Here is an 11,671-nt window from a genome sequence, read left to right on the forward strand (position 1 = left end):
TGAAGAATTGGCCGCATGGAGTATTGCCTAGCAACACTGAGGCCCCATGAAGTAACAATGGGAAGGAGCAATGTCATGCGGTGACGTTGTAGAGTGGTAGACCTTTAGTTGAGAAGAAGATAAGTCCAAGAAATGACAGTCATCCTTCAGTAGCTGAGAACACAACGCAAAGGAAACCAGAAGAAAGAGCACCTGACTCTGTCAGTCATTCACAGCCAAGCACGTCTGATGCAGGGGCACCTACGGTGCAACTGAGTGTACCATTCCCCCGATGCCTACAAAAGAAGAATGACGAGAAACAATTCAAGCGCTTCCTTGAAATCCTTAAGCAATTGCGTACCAACATTCCCCTCATAGAAGGATTAGAACAGATGCCAAGCTACATAAAATCCTTAAAGGATGTCTTAACAAAGAAAAGAAAGATCAGTGAGTTGGAAGCAGTAACACTAACGCATGAGTGTAATGCGTTGATCAACAACAACATTCCTGAAAAGCAGAAGGATCAAACAGTTTTACCGTTACTTGTTTAATCTCTTTCATAAATGATTATTCCAGGTATGGGTATCTTTACCTAATGCAACGTAAGTCTGAAGCCCTTGACAAGTTCAAGATGTATAAGGCTAAAGTTGAAAACTTGTTAGGTAAGAAGATAAAAACACTACGATCTGATCGTGGTGGATAGTATATGGACCTTCAATTCTAGAACTATATGATAGAACACAAAATTACGTATCAACTCTCGGCCCTAGGTACTCTTCAACAGAATGGTGTATCAGTAAGGAGAAACAGAACTTTGTTGGACATGATTCGGTCTATGATGAGTTATGCTCATCTTCTAGACTTGTTTTAGGGATTTGCAGTGGAGATTGCATGTTACATTCTGAACAAAGTTCCCTCGAAAAGTGTTTCTGAAACACTTTTTGAGTAGTAGAGGGGCCGTAAAGGTAGTTTATGCCACTTCAGGATTTGGGGAGTGTTCAGCCCACGTGCTCGTGACTAACTCGAAAAAGTTGGAACCGTGTTCGAAAGTTTGCCTCTTTATAGGCTACCCCAGGGAAACGAGAGGTAGATACTTCTATGACCCGAGTGAAAATAAAGTGTTTGTTTCTACAAATGCTATCTTCTTGGAAGAAGACCACATTAAGGATCATAAACCACGAAGTAAGCTTGTTTTATGTGAGACTTCTAGTGAGACTACTGAGAGTTCAACAAGAGTTGTTGAACAGACTGACAGATCCTCAAGAGTTGTTGAGGTCGATGCATCTAGTCGACCATCTCAAGAGTTGAGACTGCCTCGACATAGTGGGAGGGTTATGAACCCACCGGAACGCTACATGGGTTTGAGGATTCATTGTCTTATAAGCAAGCAATGGCAGATGTTAACAAAGATGAGTGGATTAAGGCCATGAACCAGGAAATAGAATCTATGTACTTTAATAACATCTGGGAACTTGTGGATCAGCCTGATAGGGTAAAACCTATAAAGTGTAAGTGGATCTACAAGTGAAAACGAAGTATAGATGGAAAGGTGTAAACCTTTAAGGTTAGACTTGTGGCAAAGGGTTATACCCAGGTCAAAAGAGTGGACTATGAGGAACTTTCTCACCTGTTGTCATGTTGAAGTCTATCAGGATTCTTGTGTCCATAGCCACATTTTATGATTATGAGATATGAAAAATGGACGTCAAGACTGCCTTTCTTAATGGTAATCTTGAGGAGACCATCTACATGGCTTAACTAGAGGGGTTCATTGTTCCAGATCAGGAGCAAAGAGTTTGTCAGCTTAATAGGTCCATTTATGGGCTGAAACAAGCGTCTCGATCGTTGAACATTAGATTTGACAGTACGGTCAAATCGTTTGGCTTTGATCAAAATGTTATGAGCCTTGTGTTTACAAGATCATCAACAACTCAGTAGCTTTCTTGATACAGTATGTTGATGATATCCTATTCATTGGGAATAATGTAGGGTTTCTGACTGACATTAAGAAGTGGCTAGCCGCCTAAAATGAAAGATTTGGGTGAGGCTTAGTATGTTCTAGGGATCCAAATCATTCAGGATCGTAAGAACAAGAGGTTAGCCTTGTCTCATCGTACATTGATCAAATATTGGTTAGGTACCAGATGCAGGATTCCAATAGGGGTTTGTTACCCTTCAGGCATGGAATCATTTTGTCTAAGGATCAATGTCTTAAGACACTTCAAGAGGTTGAGGAGATGAAACGGATTCCCTATGCTTCAACTGTTGGAAGCTTAATGTATGCAATGTTGTGTACCAAATCTGACACTTGCAATGCAGTAGGGATTGTCAGTTGTTATTGGTTCAATTCGAGATTAGATCACTGGACGGTGATCAAAACGGTCCTCAAATATCTTCAGAGAACGAGGAACTATATGCTCGTGTATGGAGATAAGGATTTAATCCTTACAGGATACACAGACTCTGACTTTCAGATTGATAGTGATTTTTGTAAATTGACACCAGGGTCAGGCTGTAGTGTGGCGAATCATCAAGCAAAGATGCATCGCGGACTCTACTATGGAAGCCGAATACGTAGCTATTTGTGAAGCAGCTAAGGAGACTGTTTGGCTGAGGAAATTCCTTACAAATTTGGACGTTCCAAATATGGATTTGTCGATCACTTTCTATTATGATAATAGCGAGGTTGTGGCAAATGTGAAGGAACCTTGGAGTCATCGTAGAGGCAAACATATCGAACGGAAATATCACTTGATTAGGGAGATTGTGCATTGCGTTGATGTGAAAGTCACGAAGATCGCGTTGGAGCACAACGTTGCTGATCCGTTTACAAAGGATCTCACAGCTAAAGTGTTCGAGGGTCATCTGGAGAGTCTTGGTCTACGGGACATGCGGCATCTTTTCTAGGGAAAGTGAGAGATGATACTGGGGTATAGAGTATGCCCTAGTTTATTGTATATTGTACTTGTATTTCTCATGTATATTACATTAGTCTCCTGAGGCATTAGGACAAATAGGAGATTGTTGGGATTGGTGTCTTAATTCTCCCGGAGTCTCGTAGTTTATAAACTGTACACATTGTTATTAATAAAATAAGAGTTATTTTATTTTGCATTTACTCATATCCAATAAACAAAGCTCTATGGTTATTGTATGAAAACTTAAGCATGTATATGAGATATAAAAGTGGATCATGCCTTAAGCGATAATCTAAAAAGGTTTATAGTATAAGGATTAAGGAGGGATACTTGATCCTGGTGACACTATGGATATGACCCTCTTTGTAGAGGTTTACAAGTGTTGTGAACTACTACAGATGGTAGATTCTGACCATTCATGTGGAGACATGTGAGCAGGGGTGTCCTATACAAAGAGTTTGTATAAGTTCGGGCCATGAGATGAATAGTCTCTTTATATAATGTCGTTGATATTTGAGACTTACATCTCACCTAAACAACCATAGATGACATGACCTTAATCCTGAGTGTTTTGGGAACTCCTGCCTTTGAGGGCGGTCCTTTGATTAGTATGGGTGAGAGTGGCTAGATTGCCAACTCAACATGGCTACCTTTTTGGGGACTTTTCTGATCTGGGAGCTGGGAACTCAATCCACAAGGTGGAATTCACTCCTTTCCCGAAGCAGGGATAAGTAGAGAGATTCCTCCCTTAAGGGCTGATTTTGGGTCTCGAACATAGTGGTCACAGCTTCTCTTTGGAAGAAGACTCAGTCATAGTAGGACTATGACTTATGTTCATTAGAGGGATTAGTGGTACTTAAGAAGTTAGTTGTAACTATAGTGACAAAATGATATATTGGCCCAGCTGTACTTACGAGCGATTTATGAAGGGCTATCGCACTATTGATTGGTTGGTATGGACACAAAATATATCTATAGTGAGGAGAGTGTAACTGTCGGTCTTTAGTGGAGTGCTCGGCAGTTAATGGATGGTGGATCCCGTGACTAAAGAGTTTAGTCAGTTATTCACGTATCATTACAGATTCAAACTACAGGTCCATAAGGTCCCTTTGGTAGCTCAATGGATTCAAGTTGAGAATCAGTTCTTGGTGTTGATTTGAATGTTCAAATTGACAAGAGGAAATTCGATTATATAGGATATAATCGTTATGATGTATGAGATACATCAAGTGAAGGATTAATGTAAATATGATTTACATTAAGTACCATAAAATAGAAAAATAACTATGGTTTATATGTTTAATGAGATGAAATATTATTAAAACTATAGATTATAAACATGTAATAGTAAGTTGGTTATCGTATATATTTATAATAGTATTAATTATTAGATAATTTTCTCTTTTTCTCTAATAACTAATTGAGTGAGAGGTTATTGATGGTTTTATAGTAACCGTGAGATAAAAGGAAAAATATTTTCCTTAATTTAGAAGAGTTGCTACTTTCGGAAAAAAAAAACTCACGGATTGCTATCAATTGAAAATATTTCACTAAACGATAGCTAATAGAGAGACTAAACGATCGTGGAGTGTCATTATACGATAGTTCACTCAGTTAGTCGTAGCTAAACGATCATAGGGCATTGTTTATACGATAGGTTGCCTTCTTCTACACGATTGAACATTCGTCTATACGATAGACACTTATCATCTTTCACTTGCTCAATCGTCTACACGATTGTTATTCCTCCAGTCTCTTCCTCTAACCAAGATCATACATAGCCCACACTTCTGGATTCTCACACCAAGAATATCAAGGTGACCATTGTGGTGGTGTCCTCACTCAACTCAACTGAGTTCGAGGTTCTAGAAGCCGTTTGTTGGGTTCGTGGTTGCTATTGATCGTGCTGTGTTACGGTCATTGTGTTCGAGCATTCGTATATTGCTGTCTTGGACGCTTGGACTGCAATCGAGGGAGTTTGAAGAATGAGTCTTCAAAGGTATGTATATATTCCTCAATTATCTTATCAGCATGCTATAATTTCTAGTTGTTGCATGACCTGTTAGTTTCCGTTTCTTGACTGTAATTGTTAATGTTCCCTGAAGAATGAGTCTTCATGGAAATTCTCATGTCTGATTTCCTTCAGATTCGAGATGCGTTCCCTGATGAATGCCTACTTAGAGTTGATGACAAGGAACCATGATATGCAGACATAGTCGATTACTTAACCACAAAATAGTTCCCTGAAGACTTCAACGCCCAACAAAAGAAATGGCTTATACATGACAGCAAATTCTATTTTTGGGACGAACCGTTTCTTTACAAACAAGACCCAGATTCCATCATGCGTCAATGTTTTCTGAAGTTGAAATGCAACGTATCTTAGCTGAATGCCATGACTCTCCTTACGGGGGCCACTTCGGAGGACAAAAGACTGCTGCTAAAGTCCTTCAGTGTAGGTATTTTTGGCCCACTCTTTTCAAAGACACAAAGGAATATGTACCCATGCCAACGCACGGGTAATATTTCTTCAAGGGACACAATGTCGCTGAACAACATACTAGAAGTTGAGCTATTTGATGTTTGAGGCATTAATTTTATGAGACCTTTCCTTCAATCTTGTGGACAACAATACATCTTAGTAGCGATGGATTACGTATCCAAATGGCTTAAAGCAATAGCATGTGCCAAAAATGATGCGGCGACCGTTTCAAAATTTCTGACCAGAAACATTTTCACTAGCAACTCTTTATTATTGGTTTTCATTCTAATTTCATTAATTATAACTTTTATAAAAAATGAAACAATTAAAACCATTCAACATTGCTAGTTAGACATACATAAGGTATTTATAACAATTATAAATTAACCTAAAGTAGTGTCATACTTCATGCAATGTTCATTCATTACCAATATATAACTTTTATATAAACAAGTAATGAACTAAATTATAGCATACATTCCATATATACATACAACTTTATATTATAACATTTATAATATAGATGATGCATGGATATGCTATAATGCATGCATATATTATAACTTTTATATTATATGATGCATGAGCATACTTTATGTAATTTAAACATGTACACTAATATATTATAACTCTTATAATATAAAATGATGCATGAAATAAAATGCATAAACTATGGTGGGTTTTAAAACTATATGACATACATTATGACATATATAATAAACATATATCAAATGCATATTTAAATAAAGTTGATGGACTGGGATGGTATATCTCAAAAATCGGAAAAGAACAGGCTAATCTATTACAAAATTTCGAGTCTTCCGGTTCGGAACAGGTGAATTGGGTCTTGAACCACTCACCTTGAAACCTTGTAGCTTGATCATGTAGCAAATCCTCTGATCATCGAGTAACAAGCGTCGAGTGTAAACGATCGTGTAGCAACGATTGCATAGCTTTGGACTATGCAATGAGCATGAAAGTCCACGTGATCGTGCAGTGTGCCTCGAGTAGCGCATACCATGCGATCGTGTAGCTAAAGACTATGCGATAAGCATGATAGTCTACACGATCGAGTAGCGTGTGCCGGGTATCGTATACTATGCGATCGTGTAGCTATTGGCTATGCGATGAGCATGATAATGTACACGATCGAGTAGCGTGCGTTGGGTATCATATACTATTCGATCGTGTAGCTATTGACTATAGATGAGCATGATAGCCTACACGATAGTTTAGCATGCATGCCTTGCATCGAGTAACAAATATCGCGCGATCGTTTACTCCTCGAGCGCCTACGCGATCATGCAGCTAACGCAACATGATTGTGTAAACACTTTACACGATCGGATAGCATTAGCTATGCGATTGTTTGGCAGATGCTACACGATCGTATAGAAAATTCTACATGAATGTATAGCCAAATCTAAATGATCGTCTAGCTCAAGCTACACGATGTGACCATCGTTTCGTCTTCTCCATCGAAACGAACTGCAACCTTTGTGTCTAAAGCTTCTTCACGAATGACTCAAAAAAACAAAACGAATATAGACTCGATTGCAAGAATTATGCTAAAAAAACGTAGGGTCCGTTACAAATTATCTTTTGTAAAAAAAAAAAAAAAAAAAAAAAGACAAAACAGAGACAACTATCCCGAAATTATCCATCAACAAAACATCCACATACATTCAACGATTAAACGCAATGCATAAACTTAAAACCCACCAAACTGTAAACGAATTCAATACAACAAATGGAATTTGGAAATCAGAACATAACCTGGCTCTGATACCAATTGAAGGATCTCGTTTTATAAAGAACCTTTGAGTGGAAGCGGATAGTCCAAATCTCATTTCGATTAAAACAAACATTTACAGTAAACAATATAAATTATGCATCAAAACATAAATTACAACATGTTTTTGAACTAAAAAAAGGGGTTTAGAGATTATACCTTTGAAGAACTCTTCTTCAAGTAAATCCCTCATATTGTCACGAACACCACGAACAGTCACGAACATTCCAAATAGCAACTAGACCTCGAACCCAAAAAGGAAGGACATACCACTTGGTGATCTTGGTATTCTTGATGTGTGAACCCAGGAGTGGTGGATTATGACTATTTTGGTTAGGAAGGAGTTTGTGGTTTGGAGGTGGAAGACGATTGACAAAGAAACTTTCTATCGCATAGAAAAGTGCTTCAATCGTTTAGGCGATGAGGCTATCGTATAGTCTCTGCTTTTTGTCGTGTAGGATCTCACAAAAATCATGTAATACTTATCTTGGAATAATAAAATCATATTTCATTTATTCCCTTTGCCATAATAAACGGGAAATTTGTACGGATGACCCAATTTTTGGGTCCAAAATATCAAATGACCCATTTTTAAAAAATAATGTCAATTGACCCTCTGCTGACATCATCGGCATATCAAATTACGTAAATTGCCCTTACACCAGCCACACGAGGTAAATCTCGCTCTCGTCCGATTAAACGCTCTCGCTCTCACTTGAAATTTCCGGTTTGATGTGATTGCTCGTCAGTACACGAATGATTTGACAATTTTCACGACGGAAGCCTCAAATCAAATCAATAATACCTAAACACAATACAATGGTGATTTCTTTAAAAACTTCATTTCAAAGGTGATTACTTCTCTAATTTTCGACGGTATTTTGTTGAACAGAGATTTTTTGAACAGGGATTTCCAAGACGAGGTTTTTTCAGAACAGAACAACTTTTTCAGAAAGGTGTTTCATTATTTTGAGTCTGTTTAATTATTTTTGTTGTGTTATTTCTAGAAATGTAGCATTACGAAATTTTGTATTGGGGGAGAGTAAGGAAGAGGAAGAGGAAGAGGAAGAGAGAGAGCAAGAGTAAGAGAGAGATCGAGATTACGAAAGAGAGCGAGATTTTGAGAGAGGGCGAGATTGAGAGAGCGGGATTTTGAGAGAGAGCGAGATTGAGAGTGAGAGTACACTTCAATTGCTTGTACAACTTAATGACAAATGTTCTCTTGCTTTGTAGAATGACACAAAAGTATCTACTTATTCAATATGGAGATGATTGAGATGAGAATGAAAATTTGTATATTGGGGGAAAAGTTGACAAGAATCATTGTGCCTCATACATTGAAGTATAAAGAACTTAAATCTCGCATTTACAGGGTTACAAATGTCAGTTCTTCAGAGTTTGATCTTATACTGAAAGTTAAATATAAGCTTGAATTTGAAGCCCCTCCACAATGCATAAGGAATGATGATGATGTTCGCTTCCTTCTTTTACGAGAAGAGTTTAGTAGACTTTAGATAGTTGTAGCGTTGAAATCTAATCAGGAAAAAAATATTGGAATGGGGTTTAGAAATGTGAGTTATGATGATACGGCTGTGGACAGACAATACGAGGAATCATATCAGTTTCGTCGGGAAGAGGATGATATTTCATTGTCTACTAACACTATACTATCAACATTCGATTATATGGATTGTGGTCCTGGATGTGAATGAGCAACCAGCAGGATTGAATGAAATGGATCGTGATCATGGAGATCTGCGTCGTTCTACAGCAGCTTCAGTGGTTCCACCATCTGTGCCTTTAAGTTATAGGACAGAGTTGATTATGTCTGACACCTCTTCATCTGGGACAGAGGACGTTGAAGTTGGTCAACTATTTTTTAGCAAAAAGGACTTGAAAATGAGGTTATCTATTTTGCTCATCAACAAAATTTTGAATTTAAGGTCAGGAAATCAACCAAATCTTTGTTCACATTCATATGTATTGGGGAGACATATAAGTGGAGCCTTCGTGCAGTCAAAATGGAAGAGTCTGATATATTCAAGATCACAAAGTACTGCAGTTCGTACACATGTTCCATTGGAATTCTGAATCACGACCATAGACAAGCAACTGTTACGGTTGTTGGTCAACTCATTAAAGATAAGTTCACGAGAATAGGACGTATTTATAAACCTTTTCACATCGTTGAGGATATGAGGAGAGATTATGACATGAACATAAGTTATGATAAATCGTGGCGTGCAAGGGAAGCTGCGTATGATCTCACTAGAGGTACTCCAGTACTCATACTCTAAACTACATGCTTATGGAGAAACGTTAAAAATAGAGAATCCAGATACAGTCTTTGAGATCGAACTTGAAGATGAGGTGCATTTCAAGTATATGTTTATGGCATTAGGGCCTTGTATTAGAGGTTTCGCAAGTTGTCGGCCTTGTATTATTGTTGATGGGTTACACTTGAAAGGAAAATACAAAGGCACCATGTTGGTTGCGATTTCTATAGACGGGAACAATCAATTATACCCACTAGCATATGCAATAGTGGACAATGAAACCGATCGATCATGGAAATGGTTTATGTCAAACTTGAAATGCAGTATTGAAGAACTCGATAATCTGGTGTTTGTGTCTGATTGGATGGTATCTATCGGCAATGTTATTCGTGCATTTTTTTCCCACGGAATTTCATGGACTGTGCACATGGCATATAGAATAAAATCTGGTTACAAACTTTAAGGATAGCACGGTTGTTGGGATATTTAGAGATGTAGTCAGGGCATTTCGCATGACAGAGTTCCAGATAAAATGGGACGAACTTTGTAGTTTTCGAGACAGTGTTGTCACGAAATATTTGGAAGATATCGGTCTTCAAAGGTGGGCACGGGTTTACCAAATAGAACGAAGATATGATAATGACATCCAACAGTGCAGAGTATTTCAATTCGTTAACTAAAGAGTATCGACTATTGCCCATAGTATGATTGATTGAACATGTTAGAGGAATGCTCCAATCGTGGTTCTACGAATGAAGGAATTACTAAGCATCTTGAACGACATTGCACTCTGACTACTGTGAAACCCGATTGGCAAGTGAGGTCGATAAGGACAGACGATATTGGATTGAGCCTATTGATTATTATCGGGAACACGTGCGAGATTATCGATTGGACGGTATTGTCAATCTTCACACGAAGGAATGCACGTGTAAAGAATTCGACTCACTTGGTATCCCGTGTTCGCATGCAATTGTTACTGCCAAGGAACGAAATATACCCATCCACAGTCTTTGTAGTCGATTTTATATAGTGGACTCTCTAATGACTGCGTATGTGAAGCTTATAAATCCACTTGGCCACATATCTGAATGGAAGAGACCTCCTGGATATGTAGAAAATATTATCTTTCCTCCGAAGTTTGTGGCACAAGCCGGGCGACGGAGAGTGAGAAGAATACCATCCAGAGGAGAATTTTGCAGACCAATGAAATGTGGTCGGTGTGGGAATTATGGGCATAACCGCCAAAATTGTGTCGAACCGCTTACAACCGTGCGACGTGCTAAAAATGCTAGAGGCCATGACACAAACACCCCTCATCTAGTTTAGTTTGTAACTAACTTGTAACATTTCATGTGTTATAAATACCATTGATCAGTTTTTCATACGTCATACTTTTAATATATTTACTTTTTCATACTTGTAACATACTTCATACTTTTTCATACTTCATACTTGTAACACTTCATACTTCATACTTTCATCTTATAAACAAAAAACAATAACAAGCTGGAGTATTTCTATAATAGCAATCTTCATACTCTCCCAATCTTTATACTCTCTCCATCTTCATACTCTCTCCATCTTCATACTCTCTCAATCTTCATACTTGTAACAAAAAATACTAACTTCATACTCTCTCAATCTCGCTCTCTCTCAAAATCTCACTCTCTCTCAAACTCTCGCTCTCTCAATCTTGCTCTCTCTCAAAACCTCGCTTTCTCAATCTCACTCTCTCTCAAAACCTCACTCTCTCAATCTCGCTCTCTCAATGTTTGAACTTTGAACCTTGAATCATATAATGTTCTACATACCATTGATACAATGAAAAGAGCAGTAGCTCAATTATACATGTTCTGATAAAATTATGGTATTGAACTTTGAACTTAAAATTATGACATGCGCCTAAGACTGCTTTCAGCTCGTGCGACAGATAGCCTTTCTATCTCGGGGTCAATATTGACTTTTGGCGCATTGCCTTCACTCAAATATTGTTTGCAACTTGGTTGCACAAGCTACAATACGCCCATGATTAAAAGGGTGCCTGCGAAAACACAAAACTTAACAAATTATTAGCTGTCAAGTCCCCGACAACGGCGCCAAAAACTTATTGCTTTGGAAAAGGAGAGGAAATAAATATGTCTTATGTTATGCGTTGATCTCCATGTGTCGCTGGTCATGCATTGGACTAGAAAATATACAATATGCATTTAAGCATGTATGC

This window comes from Benincasa hispida, chromosome 5 (assembly GCF_027475165.1).
Source record: "Benincasa hispida cultivar pf3 chromosome 5, pf3_genome.v1.1, whole genome shotgun sequence".
Taxonomy (NCBI): domain Eukaryota; kingdom Viridiplantae; phylum Streptophyta; class Magnoliopsida; order Cucurbitales; family Cucurbitaceae; genus Benincasa; species Benincasa hispida.